Consider the following 13,016-nt stretch of genomic DNA (forward strand, 5'->3'; position numbering starts at 1 on the left):
ATAATTATATTTTGATGAATAAGTACATACTCAACATTTAAGAACTGTTTTGCTAATCTCTTTCTCCCTCCTTCCCTCCTTTCCTTCCTCCTTCTCTTCTTTCTTTCTTTCTTTCTTTCTTTCTTTCATACTTTCTTTTTTTGAACTCAGGGGCATTCTACCTCTGAGCTGTACTCCCAGCCCTTTTTATTTTGAAACAGGGTCTTGCTAAGTTGCTGCGGATCTCACTAAGTTGCTGAGGCTGGCCTTAAACCTCCAAGCCTGCATTCTCAGCCTCCCAAGTACTGGGATTGCAGGTGTGTGCCACCATGCCCTGGTCAAAATGGCAATTTTATGTGGTTCTGTCTAATATCTCTGGGGGATGTATTTCAGAACCACAAAATAAGACCAGCTGGGACTTCCGGGAAGATGGCGACGGAGCAAAACGGGGCTTACGAGCCCCGCTAACAACTAATCTCTATTACCACAAAATCAGCGCCTTTCATAGCCAGAAAACACCATCAGCAGAGAAACAAAAAAATGTAATTTTAAGGGACAGAGAAAAAGAGGGCTGGAAAAACGAGACACCAGAAACCAGACCGCAGGGCTACAGCCGGAGCCACGGCGTGAAGCGGCGGGCGCCATTTTGCCTTGCAGCACCAGGCTCCGGAGAGGAAGGGAACTCATAACAGAGCTCAGAAACCAGAGAGGAGATATGCCGGCCTCATGCCCAAGAACGTGGCAGCAGCGCCTTATTGCTGGCAGCAGCGGCGAGTTCACTGGACGGCACCATACCAACGCACTCAAAAGCCCGCCAAGCTCCAGAGAGGAGCGGCGGAAAGCGAGCCGAGGTGAGCCGCTGCGGAACAGTCGGGCGGGATTCGGCAGTTTTCTCAGCGCAGGGAGCAGCTAAAGCTCCCAGGGGCTGGGTTCAGCGCACCCTGCAAGGACTCAGAGTGGAGTTCAAAAACAGAAAAGAAATACCAGCCTCACGGCCGAGGGCGTGGCAGCAGCACCATATTGCTACCGGCGGCAGCAGCAGCGAATTCACTGAGTCCACGACAGCTCCATCTGCGCACTCAACAGTGAGTCAAATTGCAGCCCCTAGAGGAGAAATCCCAGTACTGTACTCCCAGGGACTTGACCCAGTGGGGGAGTGGTGGTGGCAGAGATATCACACCATAGGAGAACGCCCAACCTGGCACCCCCCCATGGTCTAAAGCAGCCTCGATTGACTCCCTGGGTCTGAGACTCTGAGATAAAACCCAGTAAAGGAGTAGTGGGGACTGAGATACCACAGACTCGAGATCCAGAACACCTTAAGTGAAGTAATAGTGACCCAAGGGAAGAACCCAGAGAAGGCACAAACTTCCGAAATCATGGGAAAGAGGAATAACAATGGAGCAATGAATGCCCACAACCCCACAACATCAGAACCTGATAAAACAGAAATTCAGAGTTTTATAGAAGTTCAAATCAGGAAAATAACTGTAGAAATAATAGAGGTGCTTCGAAAAGAATTCAGAGAGAGCAAAGAGAGATAAAGGATGCAATTAATGAAGTAAAGGCCTAAATTCAAAGTACAAACAACCGGTTAGACCACATGGAGATAGAATCTCGCTCCTAGAAGATGATCACTCCAAAAATGAACACATAGTTTCTAATTTAGAAAAAAAAATCTGACAGCAGGAATCTGACATTGAAGAAATATGGGCCCATTTTAAGAGAGCTAACCTAAGAATAATTGGAATAGAGGAGGGAAAAGAAGGTGAAACCAAAGGGATTAACAATCTCTTCAAGGAAATAATAGCAGAAAATTTTCCAAACATAGAGCAAGAGGTTGATACACAGGTCCAGGAAACTTATAGAACCCCCTTTAGAGAGGAGCAGAGAAGAGGATCCCCACGCCACATAATTGTCAAAATGACCAATGTGGAAGCCAAGCAGAGAATCTTAAAGGCAACAAAAACAAAGGGCCAAGTGACATTCAGAGGCAAACCAATTAGAATCACTCCAGACTTCCCAAACCAAGTCATGAGAGCCAGAAGGGCTTGGAATAACATATTCCAAACTCTGAAAGAAAACAACTTCCAGCCAAAAATTTCCTACCCAGCAAAACTTTCTATCAAATTAGATGGAGAAATAAGAAGCTTCCATGAATAACAGAAACTGAAGGAATTTATGTCTTCAAAACCAGCGCTAGAGAAAATACTCAAAGAGATTAACTACAAAGAAGAAATAGGTAACACACACCAGAACCCGAGAAACAAGATTTTCCATCCAACAGACAACTAAGATTGGTTATCTTTTGAGATTCATTATTTAGGTTAGTCTTTTACCTATCTCTACATTGTATTGTTTGCTTTTATTGTTGCTAATTTTTAGGATTTCTAGTTGGAATATTAATATACCTTCAGATATAGCATTTGGAAATATTTTACCCCATTCTATCAGTAACTTTTAACTTTGTTTACATTGTCTTTGGATATACAATATTTTTTTATTTTTTAGGGAGTTTGTATACTCTTCTGTTGCCTGTGCCATTGAAATCATATCCAAGAGATCACTGCCAATTTCATTGTTGTGAGGTTTTATGACCCAGATTTTCTCCTAAAAGTTTATAGTCTTAAGATTTATATTTAGGTCTTTTATCTATTTTGAGTTAATATTTGTATATGGGATTAGGTAAGGGTCCAACTTTATTCTTTTCCATGTGATTATTATTTTTCAACAATATTTAGTTAAAAGATTATTATTTCTACCACCAAATGTTCGTGGAAACCTTGTCAAAAATAACTTGACAATTAGGGAAGAATTTAGCTCTAGGCTTGTATTTAACTCCAATGGTTTATATATCTGCCCTTAGAATAGTACTACACTGTTTCAATTATTGTAGCTTTATATGGTTTGAAATCAGAAGATATATATCTTCTAGCTTTGTTCTTTTTCAAGATCGTTTTGGGTATCTAGAGTCCATATTCCATATTAGGATAGATTTTTTTTTCTGAAAAATAAATATATAAATATATGATAGTTTCACCTAAAAAAATAGAAAAAAATATTCTCTGGTAAGAAAGAAAGCTAAAAAGAAATATTGAAATGTTATCTTTAAGTCATCAAAAGCTTGGTATCAGACAAATGAAACTGTTATGTGAGATTATCATTTTTAATTTTGGATAAATTGCTATAATACTAGATGTCAACCACTAAGCCAAGCATGGGAAGGAGGGATGGGGAGAGAATGGGGTGAGGGTCGGGTGGGGGCTGACTGGGCATTGTGTGCATGTATGTCTACAAAAGTATGTATCCCACTATGATGTATGAATACAGTGCACCAATAAAAAATAAAATAAAAGAAATATTGAACTGTTATCTTTTAGTCATCAAAAGCTTGGTATCATACAAATGAAACTGTTTTGTGAGATTATCATCGTTAATATTGGATAAATTGCTATAAAACTAGATGTCAACCACTAAGCCAAGCATGGGAAGGAGAGATGGGGAGGGAATGGGGTGGGGATCGGGTAGGGGCTAACTGGGCGATGTGTGCATGTATGTCTACAAAAGTATTTTCTTTATATCATTATGCTGTATGAATACATTGCACCAATAAAAAAATATAAATAAAAAAAAATAAGACCAGCTAAAAGACCAGCTCTCTGCGGCCCCAGTGATCTGGAACTCGATAGAGGCAGCTGCCAGGGAGCTGACTTCTGTGGAGGCCGATTTACAACCACATACCCAGACAGACAAATCAAAAGAAGCAAATGAAATGATGTGTATAGGACTTGAAAATAGCAAAGCGGAGACTAGCGAACAATACAGCCAGGCTGGCCACAGGTGACCCCAAGAACCAAAGGGCAAGATGTCCGCTTATGCCCTCTTGGCGCAAATGTGCAGAGAAGAACGTAAGAAGGAAAACCCGGAGGTCCCTGTCAATTTGGCAGAATTTTCTAAGCAGTGCTGCAAGAGGCGGAAGACAATGTCTGGGAAAGAGAAACCTAAATCTGGCGAAACGACCACGCAGGTGAAGTAGGCTGTGATCGGGAAGCGGAGGACCCTGGACCAGCTAAGGGAGGCAAAAGGGCCCCAGCGCCCCAAAGACCAAAAGGCCACCATCTGGATCCTTCCTTTTCTGTTCAGCTTTCCACCCTAAGAGTAAACCCGCAAACGCGGTGTCTCTGTGGGAGACGTGGCTAAGAAGCGGGTCAAGAAGAGGAATAATTTGATGACAGCAAAAAGCATCCGTTCACCACCCAGGCTCCGAGGCTGAGGAAGTAGGAGAAGGATGTCGCAGACTGTAAATCCAAAGAGGGCGTTGATGGCGCAAAGGGTCTCAGTGAAGTTCCCCAGAAAAGGTGAAGAAGAAAGAGGAAGAAGAATAAAAAACTGCTTGTCTCCTTAAAGTAGGGAAGCGCCATGGTTGAGAATTTCTTATTTGAAATGTGTCTGTTGCCTTCATTAGGTTTAGTTACAAAATTCAATCACATACACACACACACACACACACACACACACACACACACACACACACCAGGAAAGTGCACACTGAATAGCATTATGTAATTTATTGTAGCCCGGCATAGTGGCACACGTGTGTAGTCGCGGTACTTGAGAGGCTGAGACAGGAGGATTGTAGGTTCAAGGCCAGACTCAGCAATTTAGAGAGACCCTGTTTCAAAATAAAAATTAAAAAGGTCTGGGGGTATATCTCAGAGGTAAAATGCCACTGGCTTCAATCCCCAATACCAAAATAATAATAATAATAATAATAATAATAATAATAATAATAATTTTTTGGTGGTACTGGGGTTCCTGGAAGCCCTTCTGCCTCCGGGATACACTCCCAGACCTATTTTTTAATATATATTTATTTGGAAACAGTGTCTCTTAAGCCAGCGTGGCGCGATCCTCCTATCTCCGCCTCCCAAGCGCGGGGATTACAAGCGTGCGCCACCCTGCCCAGCTAATTATTTTTTATTATACAGTCTTTAGTATCTAACTGTGGGAAGTATACATTTCAATAGTTAAAATATTTGACATTTGAACTTTTCTCTTGAAAAGACCCAAAACATAAAGGAATTGATTGGCAGCACAGTAAACACTGTGAATTGTGTTCACATGACAATCTTGTTTAGACCACATGTACAGGAATAAAATATATTTTTTAAGCATTTGAGAATATGATAACTTAGATGTCTTTCACTAAATTAGCTTATTTTTAAATTAGAAGACAAGTACTTAGTAAGAAATGTGAAGCCAGGCATTGTGGGGTACATCTTTAATCCCAGTACCTGGGAGGCTGAGATAGAAAGATGGCAGGTTTGAGGTCAGCCTCAGCAACTTAGCAAGATCCTGGTTTAAAATAAAAAAAATAAAGCCAGGTGGTGTGGTACAACTTTATGATCTCAGTATTTGGAAGGCTGAGACGGGAGGATGGCAGATTCAAGGCCAGCCTCAGCAACTTAGTAAGGCCCTCTGCAACTGAGCAAGACCCTGTTAAAATAAAGAATAAAATGAGGCTGGGAGTATAGCTCTGAGGTAGAATGCTCCTGGGTTCAATCCCCAGTAACAAAAAAAGAAACAAGAAAGGTGACCTTTGATGCCCTCCCCGGGGAATAGTAAATGCCAGCTCCCAGCTTCATTTTTAAACTTCTTTTTCCCCAAAAAACATGGAGAATTCAGCAACTGCGGGTCAGAACCTCTCACCCCATGCTCAGCGAGGCCGGATGCTGGCGCTCTCCTGGACCTGCCCGTCCTCCCGCCCGTTTCCTAAACGGAGGTGCTCGAGTGAGAACTAGACAGGATGTGCCCAGAAAGAGAATGGCCGGCCTCACTTTACCTTCTAGGCTGTTTCCTCTTAGGATGGGGAGCTCAGGTTTCCAGGGCAACGCCCCTCCCTGTGATGTTTACCAGGGACAGAAACAGGGCTCCGAGGCTGGCCAGTCCTCTCAGCGAGCAGGCTGAGAAGGGCCCACCGGGTCACACAGCCTCCGAACGGGCAGGGGAGAGAAGTGGCTGCGGCCTCTGTCGTCGCCTGGCCTGGCATTCTGGTGTGCGCCTATTCATGTCCATGGAAACCTTCCCCGCAGGGCGCTGGCGGCCCGATGCTGAGCAGCCAGCTACACTTGTCCCAGGGACCGTGCCAGTCAGGAGCTCCCTGGTGGTCCCAGTCACAGGCCAGATCTCCTCTTTGTTCCTCAAATGGCTTTTGTCCCAAGCTCTGGGAAAATAATATGAGCAAAGCTTAATGAGAATTGGTTATGATGTCTGTGGCGCCCAAGCCTTTTTTTTTTTTTTTTTTTTTGGTGTTTTTGGTGGTGGTACTGGGGATTGAATCTAGGAGCATTCTACCTCTGAGCTACACTCCCAGCCCTCTTTATTTTATTTTTCATTTTGAAACAGGGTCTTGCTAAATTGCAGGGGGTCCCACCAAGTTGCCGAGGCTGGCCTTGACCCTGCAATCCTCCTGTCTCAGCCTCCCAAGTACTGGGATCAGCGTGTGCCGCCTCATCCAGCTCTCACACATGATTTGATAGCTGATTTAGTTTGTGTATTAAACTGGCTGAGCAATGGTGCCCAACATTGTGCTGGATCTGCTGGTATTTTTTGAGTAAGATTGGCATTTATATTGGTGGCTTTGAGTAAATCAGACTCTGCTCCCTAATTGTGGGTGGGCCTCATCCAATCAGTCAAAAGTTCTCAATAAAGCAAAGTCTGACCTCCCTGGAGGCCTTTGGCTCAGACTGAAATTCTCACCTGGGTCTCCAGCCTGCTGACCTGGCCTGTAACACCTAGACACTGTGACTACACAGATTGATTCCTTAAGAAAATCTTCTCTATATCACACATCCTGTCAGTTCTGCCTCTCTGGGAATTCCGATTAATACACACATACACCCACAAAAGCCCACACAATACTCACGAAGAGTGAAGTGTCAAGGAGACTAGGGATGGGAGTGGGCTGCAGTGACCAGCGCTTTCTGCTGTCAATGAAATAGATGGGCTTTAGTTGCTGTGATGGTTGGTAAAGTGCTCTGTGCGAGACAATGCCCGGCCCTCAAGTGCCCTTACGTGTCTCCATAGGCACATAAGCCAAGGGCATAATCACCTGCCTGTGGCACGATAGGGAGGTGATGGAGCCTTTAAGAGGTGGGACCTAGGCTGGGTGCGGTGGCAGGACTTGAGACAGGAGGGTCGCAGGTTTGAGGCCAGCCTAAACAGCTTAGTGAGACCCCATTCAAAATAAAAAGGGCTGGGAGCCGGGCGTGGTGGCGCACGCTTGTAATCCCCGCGCTTGGGAGGCAGAGACAGGAGGATCGCGCAGGTTCGAAGCCAGCCACGCGCGCTGGCTTAGGAGACCCTGTTTCCAAATAAAAATGTAAAAATAGGTCTGGGAGTGTAGCCCGGAGGTAGAAGGGCGTCCAGGAACCCCATTACCATAAATAAATAAATAAATAAATAAATAAATATAAGTAAAAAGGGCTGGGGAGGGGTAGCTCAGAGGTAGAATGCTCCTGGGTTCAATTCCCAGTACATAGAGAAGGCGGAAGGAAAGAGGGAGGAGAGGGAGGAGGGGAGGGAGGAGGGGGAAGAGGAAAGAAAGGAAAGAGGTGGGATCTAGTAGAAGGAGGCTAGGTCACTGGGACGCCGGCCCACCTTTCTTTTAATTTCTCCTGCCATAAAGCGAGCAGCCTCTTCTATGGCACACGCCCGCCATGAGTACTGGGCCTCCACAGGCTCAAAGCAACAGGGCCAGGTGACTAATAGCTGAAACCACGAGCCAAAAAAAACTTTACCTCCATTAAGTTTGTTTTTCTCAGGTTCTTTGTCACAGTGTTAGAAAGCCTATTGGTAAGGAGGAAAGGATTATTTAAAATAATTTAGAGAGAGGAGTGGCGGACAGCAAGCTGAGGTGAGCCGCTGAAGATCAGCTGGGCGGAATTCGGCAGATTTTTCGGCGCAGGGAGCGTCTAAAGCTCCCAGGGGCTGGGCTCAGCACACCCTGCAGGGACTCAGAGCAGAGCTCAAAAACAAAGAAGAAATACGCCAGCCTCACAGCCGAGAGTGTAGCAGCGGTGCCATATTGCCACCGGCGGCAGCAGCAGCGAATTTACTGAGTCCACTACAGCTCCATCAGCGCACTCAACAACCGTGAGTCAAATTGCGGCTCCTAGGGGAGAAATCCCAGTACTGCACTCCCAGGGATGACCCAGTGGGGGATTGGCGGTGGCAGAGATATCACACCATAGTCACAACTCACCTCAGGAGAACGCCCAGCCTGGCATCCCCCATGGTCTAAAGCAGCGTCGATTGACTCCCTGGGTCTGAGACTCTGTGACACAACCCAGTAAAGGAGTAGTGGTGACTGAGATACCACAGACTCAAGATGCTGAGCACCTTAAGTGAAGTTGTAGTGACCCAGGGAAGAACCCAGAGAAGGCACAAACTTCCGAAATCATGGGAAAGAGGAATAACAATGGAGCAATGAATGCCCACAACCCCACAACATCAGAACCTGATAAAACAGAAATTCAGAGATTTCTAGAAGATCAAATCAGGAAAATAACTGTAGAAATAATAGAGGTGTTTCGAAAAGAATTCAGAGAGAGCCAAAGAAAGATAAAGAATGCAATCAATGAAGTAAAGGCCTCAATACAAAGTACAAACAACTGATTAGACCACATGGAGAATAGAATCTCGCTTCTAGAAGATGAACACATAGTTTCTAATTTAGAAAAAAAAAAAATCCAACAGCAGGAATCTGACATTGAAGAAATATGGGCCCATTTTAAGAGAGCTAACCTAAGAATAATTGGAATAGAGGAGGGAAAAGAAAGTGAAACCAAAGGGATCAACAATCTCTTCAAGAAAATTATCCAAACATAGAGCAAGAGGTTGATACACAGGTCCAGGAAACTTATAGAACTCCCTTTAGACAGGATCGGAGAAGAGGATCCCCATGCCACATAATTGTCAAAATGACCAATGTGGAAGCCAAGCAGAGAATCTTAAAGGCAACAAAAACAAAGGGCCAAGTGACATTCAGAGGCAAACCAATTAGAATCACTCCAGACTTCCCAAACCAAGTCATGAGAGCCAGAAGGGCTTGGAGTAACATATTCCAAACTCTGAAAGAAAACAACTTCCAGCCAAAAATTTCCTACCCAGCAAAACTTTCTATCAAATTAGATGGGGAAATAAGAAGCTTCCATGACAAACAGAAACTGAAGGAATTTATGTCTTCAAAACCAGCGCTAGAGAAAATACTCAAAGAGATGAACTACAAAGAAGAAATAGGTAACACACACCAGAACCCGAGAAACAAGATTTTCCATCCAACAGACAACTAAGATTGGTTATCTTTGGAGAGTCATTATTTATGTTAGTCTTTTAGCTATTTCTAAATTGTATTGTTTGCTTTTATTGTTAATTTTTAGGATTTCTAGTTGGAATATTAATATACCTTCAGATATAGCATTTGGAAATATTTTATCCCATTCTATCAGTAACTTTTAACTTTGTTTACATTGTCTTTGCATATACAGTATTTTTTTATTTTTTAGGGAGTTTGTATACCCTTCTGTTGCCTGTGCCATTGAAATCATATCCAAGAAATCACTGCCAATTTCAATGTTGTGAGGTTTTATGACCCAGATTTTCTTCTAAATGTTTATAGTCTTATTTAGGTCTTTTATCTATTTTGAGTTAATATTTGCATATGGTGTTAGGTAAGGGTCCAAGTTTATTCTTTTCCATGTAATTATTATTTTTTAACAATATTTAGTTAAAAGATTATTATTTCCTCCACTAAATGTTCGTGGAAACCTTGTCAAAAATAACTTGACAATATAGGGAAGAATTTATCTCTAGGCTTTTATTTAACTCCAATGGTTTATATATATCTGCCTTTATAACAGTACTACACTGTTTCAATTACTGTAGCTTTATAAGGTTTGAAATCAGAAAATATACATTTTCTAGCTTTGTTCTTTTTCAAGATCGTTTTGGATATCTAGTGTCCATACTCCATATTAGGATAGATTTTTTTCTGAAAAATAAATAAATAAATGTATGATAGTTTCACCTAAAAAAAGAAGAAGAAAAATATTCTCTGGTAAGAAAAAAAAAAAACAAAAAGAAACATTGAAATGTTATCTTTAAGTCATCAAGAGCTTGGTATCAGACAAATGAAACTGTTATGTGAGATTATCATTGTTAATTTTGGATAAATTGCTATAATACTATATGTCAACCACTAAGCCAAGCATGGGAAGGAGGGATGGGGAGGGAATGGGGTGGGGATCGGGTAGGGGCTGACTGGGCGATGTGTGCAAGTATGTCTACAAAAGTTTTTTCATCCCAATATGATGTATGAATACAGTGAACCAATAAAAAAATAAAAATAAAATAAAATAAAATAATTCAGATGAGTGGTATTGAAACTTCTTTCAAACAAAAGCACACAGAATCCCAAGATGCCGAATGCAGTGAAGAAACCTGCTTATGCCAACTTGAGTCATGTCTCCCAAGTGCTGATGTTTTGGTTCATGGTTTACAAACTGAATTAATGTATAATCTCTATCCCAGTTAAATATATATGCATGTTTTTGTATTGGGGAAATCCAGGGACATTCTACTTCTAAACTACATCCCTCGCTCCTTTTTTTTTAAAATTTTATTTATTTTTGGTGCTACTGGGATTCCTGGAAGTCCTTCTACCTCCGGGCTACACTCCCAGACTATTTTATATTTTTATTTGGAAATAGGGTCTCTTAAGCCAGCCCGGCACCCATCACCCCGTTAAATCCTGCCCCCTCCCCATCCCATTCCGTCTCCTCCTTCCCTCCCTCCATGCTTGGCTCAGGGATTGACATTGATTTTTTTATGTACATCCTGTGCTTTAGAGAGTTTCCCTCTCTCCCTCCCATCCCCACAGTTAGGTCGCCTTGTTTGCTCCTCTATAGGACCTCCTTCTTCACCTGGAGCTCCTCCTGTCACCCATTTCTCCTTAGTTTTCACACAGTAGTGAAAGCATCTGTTTTCTTACTTGTTGTGACTGACTAACCTCGCTTAGCATAATGTCCTCGAGTTCCATCCATTTCCCTGAAAATGATATAATTTCTGATGGCTGAGTAAAATTCCATTGTGTACATATCCCATAGTTTTGTAATCCATTCATCTGTGGATGGGCATCGTGGCTGGTTCCAGATACAGGGTCTTGTTATGTTGCTGAGGGCCTCGCTGAGTTGCTGAGATTGGCTATGAATCTGCGCTCCTTCTGTCTCCGCCCTCCAGCTCCTGGGACTACGGATGTGTGTGTCACTATGCCTGACTGTGTATGTGTGTGTGTGTGTGTGTGTGTGTGTGTGTGTGTGTGTGTATGAAATAAGGCCCTTGATAACAGAGTGAAGTCCCATCTCCTCGTTCACGCTGAGCTCTGTCATGGCTGTGATGTGTTAGGACTATACAAACTCCTCAGTAAGCTGAGAAGTACTCTAGAAACAGGTCAGTTGTGAAACCATCCTTCATTTCTTATGATTAAACGAACCTGTGAGAAACTGTAGGGTTCAAACCCCACTGTTCAGGGTCAGGAAGGTCACCGTAGTCAGTATGGTGAAGGGTTTGGGCAAGGAGACAGAGATTCTAATCTTGGTCTTTCTAATTAGTGCTGCAGGATCATAACTCAAGGGCCTTGGTTCTCTCGCTTGTTAATCTAGGCACAGTGGCACATGCCTCTACTTGGGAGACTGAGACAAGAGGATCTCGGGTTTGAGGCCACCTCAGCAACTTAGTGAGATTCTGTTTCAAAATAAAAAATAAAAACAGCTGGCAGTATAGCTCAGAGGTAGAAGCAGTCTGAAGATAGGAGTATGAAAGGAAACGCAAAATGTTTTTGGAAGTGTTCATGAAATTGTCATTTCCCCCAGGGGACAGGAATCTGATTCTAGGGTTAAATAACTCATCGGCTGAAACACGTGATTACTGTCTAAGGGGCTAAAATGTCTAAGAGGTTGAAGGGGTGTATAAAGGGTTTGAGCAAATGCTCTTGTCTATCCTGCTGAGAGGGTCAAATTCATGGGAAAAAGCCGGGGGAAAGTCAAGCCGTGTTTTATGTGAGACACAGACACTGTAGGTATTCATCAGCGGAAATTACACACAGAGGGGGCCAGTCAAAGGAAACCTCATTCCCCAGCTGCAGATACACAGAACTGCAAACGCATGGCAAAGGGAAGGATCTGTTGGTTTTCAGTAAACAGTCCCTAGCTTGTGCAAGCTGTAATCTAGTTCTTAAGGGTCTACACTCGTGATTAAATTGTGGATGACCCCATCTGACCACAGACCTTCCAAGTTGTGCAATGTTTTCCACAAATGTTAGGTTCACAATTCATTACAAAGATCCCGAATCTGGGGCCAGGGTGCCAGCTAGCATTTTGGAGCCTTTGGGAGAGTCTGGCGGTGGGAAACAAAAATCTTTAATCTGGGCAATTGGAAAACCAAAGCTCATAAACCGCCTGGGCAATTCTACTCGCCGCTCACACCCTGCCTGCCTTCAGAGCGCAAAGAAAACCAGCACGGGCTGGTCCAGGTGGGGAGAAAGGCTTCCAGCAGCCTCTCACCTGGAGGGATGGCTGGCCTGAGCAGGAAGGTGGTTTCTGATGAGGGGTACCTATTTGCTTACTTATTTATATGCTGGGGATTGAACTCAGGGGTGTTCTGCCTCTGAGTTACACCCCAACCCTTTTTATTTTTGCAGTACCAGGGATAAAACCCAGGGGCATTCTACTTCCGAGTTACACCCCCAGCCCCATTTTTAACTCTCTTTTGAAACAGGGTCTCACTGAGTTGCAAAGGGTCTTGCTAAGTAGCTGAGACTGTCCATAAACCATAATCCTCTGGTCTCCGTCTCCCAAATGCTGGGATTGCAAGCAGGCACCACCACGCCCGGATTACCTCAACCCCTTTTATTTTGAGATGGTTGCTGAAGCCGGCCTTGAAACTGCCATCCTGCCTCAGCCTCCCCAGCATCGGGATGC

The sequence above is a fragment of the Muscardinus avellanarius genome, assembly GCF_963383645.1.
Source record: "Muscardinus avellanarius genome assembly, chromosome: 14".
NCBI classification, from domain to species: Eukaryota; Metazoa; Chordata; class Mammalia; order Rodentia; family Gliridae; genus Muscardinus; species Muscardinus avellanarius.